This window comes from Medicago sativa, chromosome 5, assembly GCF_051527215.1.
Source record: "Medicago sativa cultivar Bolivia chromosome 5, Bolivia_mono, whole genome shotgun sequence".
Lineage (NCBI taxonomy): Eukaryota > Viridiplantae > Streptophyta > Magnoliopsida > Fabales > Fabaceae > Medicago > Medicago sativa.
Genome location: NC_140753.1, coordinates 72,408,780 through 72,415,127, shown reverse-complemented (window position 1 = coordinate 72,415,127; position 6,348 = coordinate 72,408,780). Strand labels below are relative to the sequence as shown.

Here is a 6,348-nt window from a genome sequence, read left to right as displayed (position 1 = left end):
TATAGAGTCCAAAAAATTGACGACAGTAAAAGCTTGGATGCTAAACACTAGCATCCAACTGACGCTAAAATAGCATCTGCAAAATGGACGCTAAAATTGAAGCTAAAGGCTTAATAAAAGAGTATATTATGCAGACGCTACTTAGCATCTATAAAAGTGGACGCTAAAATTTAGGCAAATTAAGCATCAGAATATGTGGATGCTAAAATTAAATTTAAAAAACAAAATTCTGTCAAAATTAGAGTTCGAAATTGTGGATGCTAAAATTAGTGTACAGATATAAATTTAGTTCAATTACACTAATTAACCAGAATACATATAATATAATATTATAGGTATAGGACTAAGACATGAAACGGAGGCATCCAATTAAAAGAACACATATAATGAAGTCTTAACCATAAAATTAGTAGAAACTACATATAATGCTGGAGTTAAATTAGTAGAAACTACACATAATTCATCAAATTAGTATAAAGAACATCTACCCATAATCGAAGTCTTGTCTCTCCGTCCACCTCTTGCGTATCACCAGTAGAGTGTTCATCAATCTTTGTTAGCTTAGTCAGACGCTCTTGATAGTTATCCTAGTAAAAAAAACACAACTTATTTATATAGAAATAAATCACCAAGCACATGTATAATGCAGTTTTCATGCCTATTCCAAGAAGCAACATGCATGCAGTCTCAAATTACAATGCAGGATGCAAATACAATGCGACATGGTAAATTTGCAGATATCAAGGGTCCGCAGATTTTCATAATCTAAAATTATGCACCATGGTATTTCATTTGACAGAAAGTTAATGCATTTTTACTCAGTAATCAGTACAGTAAAATGAAAAACGGGTAAAATCCTTGAATAAGAATATTCGTAACTACGACCAAAAAGAAGAATATTCGTGAAGAGAAGCATATGAGAAGAATAAAGACATGGAATGAGAGAAAATTTGTGAAAAAAAGAGAATATTGTTGTAATAAAACAAACCATTTATTAGAGTTCAAAAACCAAAATTGTGTGTCTCAACACAGTTTGTTAACTGGAACTGAAGAGTAATAACCGAACCAGAACTGTAATAACCAAACCGTACAACTCAGAAAAAAATCCAGAATCAAAGTAACTAATGAGAAGTGAAATGTTGTCGTATATGCTGGTATATGATGTTTACTATATGACGGAACTTATACGAGTGAACAGAGAAAGGAGGGAAAGCATTTATGAATATGAAAAGGTGAGAAACGTATGAACTGAAACAATTGAGTTACGATTTACTTTCTTGGTTCGGGTCAAATCACTAACAGTCCGGCTTAGTTTATTTGAACTATAAACATGGTTTGGATAGATTTGGTTCAATTTTCCTTCTGAACCAGGCCATGAACAGGCCTAATTTAAAGAAACATCACATGACACTGCTCATATAGAATGCCTCATTTCACCGAAAAGTATCTAATCATCCTTGGAGGTATCAATTCTATTATTTTACAATAAATAACTTACATGAGTTTTTCGGGCACAACTTTAAACCCAATCATCAAACTTCCTCTTATGCATGGCCAAGAAGTGCTCATCAGGATAGACAGGTCATTCTAGTATTTTGCACTGCCAATGAAGTAACGAAACAAATTGTAATCAGTCAAATTTAAGGGAAATTACAAAACAATTTGTAACAATGAATTAGACATTTAAAGAATGTAATGAATGCATACCATGCCTAATGCCAAATTACGGTGAGCCTTACAACTTGTGGTGTGGAGAGCTCCTCCCTTGCATAATGCGATGGCAGAAAACACGTTCAGAGAAATACATAGCTTGAACTATCAAAGTGTAAACCCATCAGAACACATACCCAAATGAAATATAGCCTGTCAGTCACCTTCATTAGCCTTTCAAGCAGTCGAAGTGCAAGCAAAAGACAAATAGCCAGTCAGCCACCTTCATTAGCCCTTCAAGCAGTTGAAGTGCTGTTTCCAAACTCCGTCTGAAGTCACTTGCTAAAGATGGAGACATGGCTGCAAATTCACGAGTCAACTGAGCTTGATATAACAGCTTTGTTGAAATGAAAAATAGCATAGGTGTGAGCACAAAAAGGACTATTTGAAATCATAAAGTCTGGTTGACTGATGTTAAATTTAATTAAATTCAATCCATAATCTCAGTGAGTGGTACTTCATACTTTCAAGTACACGCAAACCAAATTGAATAAAATAAAAACTTGCTCCAAAACTATTTTTCCAAAATAAAGTCATCATTATCAAGTTAATTGAATAATGCTATAAAATAATACTACTTGTCACAAAAGAGAAGGTACAATTTTAATGATCCAGAGACAAAGATATAACTAAGACATGTAATAACTTACTAACATTGAATTACTTGTTTAATTTCTAACCACAAAAAGCTTCAGACAAGAAAATATTAAATTAAAAAAAACTTGCTCAACACCTTTTAATAAATGGAATACCCATGTAGAAAAGGATGTTAGGTCATTAACATTTACAAGTATAGAAATTTGTACTTTTCACCCAAAAAAAAGAAAGAACTTGGATCCAATGGTTTGAGAAGAGAACCCACAACCATAGATATGGCTTCATTAGATGTTGACTTGTAGTAGACGATATCCACATATAAATTGGATAACGTGAATCAAATCATATGCAAAGACTAAAGTGAATCTCTATATACTAGAAAAATTGTAAATTCTAAATAGGCAAGACTAAAGACTATAGTGAATTGTAAATTGGATAACGTGAATCAAATCCATATGCAAAGACTAAAGTGAATCTCTATATACTAGAAAATTGTAAATTAACATAAGTATTATTATTATCAGTCATGATATAAAGTACTCCCAATAAAAATGATAACAGAAAAGACAAGCTTACCATTGTTTAACAAAATTTTCTTTAGGATAATCCTGGCAATATTTATATTTTCTCATCAGGTGTACCAAGGGTTCAAAAAATATGTAGACAGATAACAAGCAAACAAGTGCTACTAAGATGTCAAAGTTTCATGTCACATATAAATGTGTTGTGATAATGAAGTAAATATCCAATTGACTTTAGTTATAATAAACTCTTCCAAGTCATTCATGTTCTATTTTAGTATTGAAAAGTGGATACTCTAAAACCTATTCAACCATTAGGCAACCCACCGACCATATCATATATCAGTTGCTTTGGGGTATCTTTTAGCGCCCAACAAAAGTTTAGGGGCTCTAGACATAATACCAACACATAATCACAAACAAGAATATAGAAAATTTAAGTAATAAATGTATACAACATGGTACTGATACTCACCTGTACCATAGTGTAACCATATGGGAAGCATATTGCTTGAGAGTTCTTTAAAACTACCTTGACATTCAAAAGTTACATATTTTCAACTGTCCTGCCCTAATTGTTCATATTCACCTTCTTTTGTGCTTCAATTTCTCTAGTCTTCGTGAATAACCTCTTCATCAACATCAGATCTAGTGATTGTGCCAACTGAACAACCACAAACTTCTGAAATTTTAACAAACGAGAACCAATTCGGATTTAGGGTTCATGAGTAGCAGGGTTTGGATAAAAAATTGAAAGAAAATGTAACTTGGAGATGAAATCAGAAAATTAACAAGTGAAATTTGAAACTAACAACATTTTTTATAAGTAATCCGAATCACTTCCAATGTTTGAGAGATTTGAAATTAGGTTTTAAGCTTAGGAACCCTAATACTCATGAGAAATGAGAGACAAGAGAAAGGTATGAAGGAAACTCACCAAGGGGGTGGATGGAACAATGACCGAATAACGGAGACAAAGAAGTAGATCTGAATTGCTGAACTTGAGCAGTTCTTTGGCGAGAGAGAGAAAGAGAGAGAGAGCTTGCTCAGCCTCTTCGTAAATTGCTGAATAAATGAATTATTGTAAAAAGAAAAAATAAAATAAAATAGTGGTGGTGGAGAAAAAGATTTTGGGAAGCGTGACAAAAAATGTGGGAAAAAATAAAAATGGGGGAAGTGAAATTTTGTCAAAATAAATAAAGAAAAAAGAAATTGAAAAAAATGTGTAAATTTTTTAGCATCAGTATTTATGGATGCTATTTGTAAAATTAAAAAGTTACAAAATTTTAGCATCAGTAAACATGGATGCTAATTCGAAAATAAAATTTTCAAAATATTAGCGTCAACAATATATATTATAGAGTCCACAAGTCTGAAGCTAAATTGTATAAAAAAAATGAATTGAAAAAAATGCTTTTGCATCAGTATTTTTGGACGCTAAACACATAATATTAGCATCTAAAATGGTGTGAAGCTAAAATTTCTGAAGCTAAATGACAGTTTTCTTGTAGTGGTATGATTTAAGCATTATTATTATCTGAAATTTATAACTATACACTGTCCATGTAACTAAACCCTAAGGGTGTGCTTGGATAGAAAGTTTGAAAGGGGAAAGGAAAAGAGTAGTTACTTTTCGTTTTTAAATTACGGACATTATGAAATATTTTTTTTTTAAATTAAAATAATAACATGATAAACGATCATATAATACTTCAATCACAAATTTAGTTTAGAAAAACATGTTATATAGTGTGTAATTTAAAAAAGAAAAGTAAATTTTCAATCCAAACACACCCTAAATGTCCAATGTAACTAAACCCTAAATGTTCAATGATATATGAGTGGAACTATTTTGAACTGGAGAGATTTTTTATTTTTTTTTATTTTAGTCTGATCGATAAAACGGAGAGAGTATTTTATACTGTGTCAAAAGATAATTGAATACATATGTAAAATATTTAACCAATCTTTCAATTTAATGATTAAACTATCACCTTCTCTTTAATTTAATTCCTAAACTTTATAAACATAATAAGTAGTCTCTAAAGTATATACTCTATAATCCATCCATTTAGTACACCCTCCGGTCACAAATATAAGCAAAAATTCATATTTTAGATTCATTCAATAAATGATGCATGTTGTCTACAATGAAGACCACATACATCATTTATTGAATGTATCTAAAACATGAATTTTTGCTTATATTTGTGACCGGAGGATGTATGCATTATTAGAATGTTAAAAACTAAATTGACGGTTTCTTATACACTTTAGAGACTAAATTGACCGATTACATATACTCTATTAACAATATGTTTTTTTTAGTTCACTTATCAAATTGTAGAAATAATGATAACTTAGGCACTAAATTGTGATGATTTATTAAACTATCTCTATGTATGTGTTTCAACATTAAAATAAATTGTGCGAACATATAGATTGGTCTAGTTGGTAAGGAATTGATTCATAATATGCAAGAGCGCGAGTTCATCTTTTGTTGTTAGCGTAAAGTTCTCGTCGGTTGATAATTTATTCGCTTCTTTATTAAAATTCTCTGAACTCGAGACTTGCCCTCGAGACCGAACCTAAACATTTTCCTATACAAAAATATTAAATGAAATTGAGTTTAATTTTGCTGCATATTTAATTATAGTAGCATAAATACTAATTCTATAATTTTGTTTTTCAAGGATAAAGTACAACCCAAAAACATATTTGGTCAAATTTGAAACTCATCCCAAATTCCCAATTAAAATGTCAATCCACGATTTGGCCACGGTGTTCAAACACTCTAACGACATCATCATTGCATTGTCTAAACACTTACTCGCACTAATTTGTTTTTAATTGACTAGTATATGCAGCTCAACAATTATGCGCAGAAAACACTGAATGAAGACTTATATAGTTAAGCAATTAATGTCCATGCATTTAGCTTGTTAAGACAGATTCATATTTGTTCGTGCAATCGAAAAAGCTTTTTGTTCAACCTGGCACTGGTTTTACTTTTTCATAAATGCAAAAAAAAAAAAATACTGCGGCTACAATTGGTCTTAGATAAATGATGAAATTGACAATGATGGTGGTGATGTTCAATGGTTAAGGACTGAAAAAATTCCAACCATTACCATTTAAAGGAAACAATGGGCAAAATGTCAACAATTTCATTGTCATTGTGGATGATATGATCATTATGAGATCTTGGATCATAGCCAATTTATATAGATAAATATAAATAAATTGTGGAAATGGATAAGTGTGAGGTCATATACTAACTAAGCTTATAAATTAAAATACACTACTAGTATATATCTTATCTTTAATTTGCTCTTTAATTTCCCTGTCTTTGACTGAATAATCATCTGTTCCTTTCAAGTTTCAATCTTATGATTATATATAAACTGGCAGTAATAATAATTATAATAGTATTAATAATAACCACTCTAATACAAACTGCAAAAACAAGTATACCTAAACTTGACTGTTTACTTTTCTGTTTCTTTTTTATAGTTGTTTC

The 6,348-nt window shown here is 30.9% G+C and overlaps 1 long non-coding RNA gene across 6 annotated transcripts; it reads right to left on the bottom strand.

Annotated features, from left to right (window-relative positions):
* Window positions 1-227: 227 nt before the first annotated feature.
* LOC146924714 (uncharacterized) lies at window positions 228-3,873 on the bottom strand. Of its 6 annotated transcripts, none has more exons than XR_015010239.1 (5): window positions 3,766-3,873; window positions 3,304-3,510; window positions 1,708-2,010; window positions 1,499-1,600; window positions 228-587 (listed from the first exon to the last, which is right to left on the bottom strand). It is a non-coding gene; the product is annotated as an uncharacterized LOC146924714 (long non-coding RNA). The 6 variants fall into 6 exon arrangements; XR_015010240.1 differs by having other exon boundaries at window positions 3,361-3,510; XR_015010241.1 differs by having other exon boundaries at window positions 3,418-3,510.
* Window positions 3,874-6,348: the final 2,475 nt, after the last annotated feature.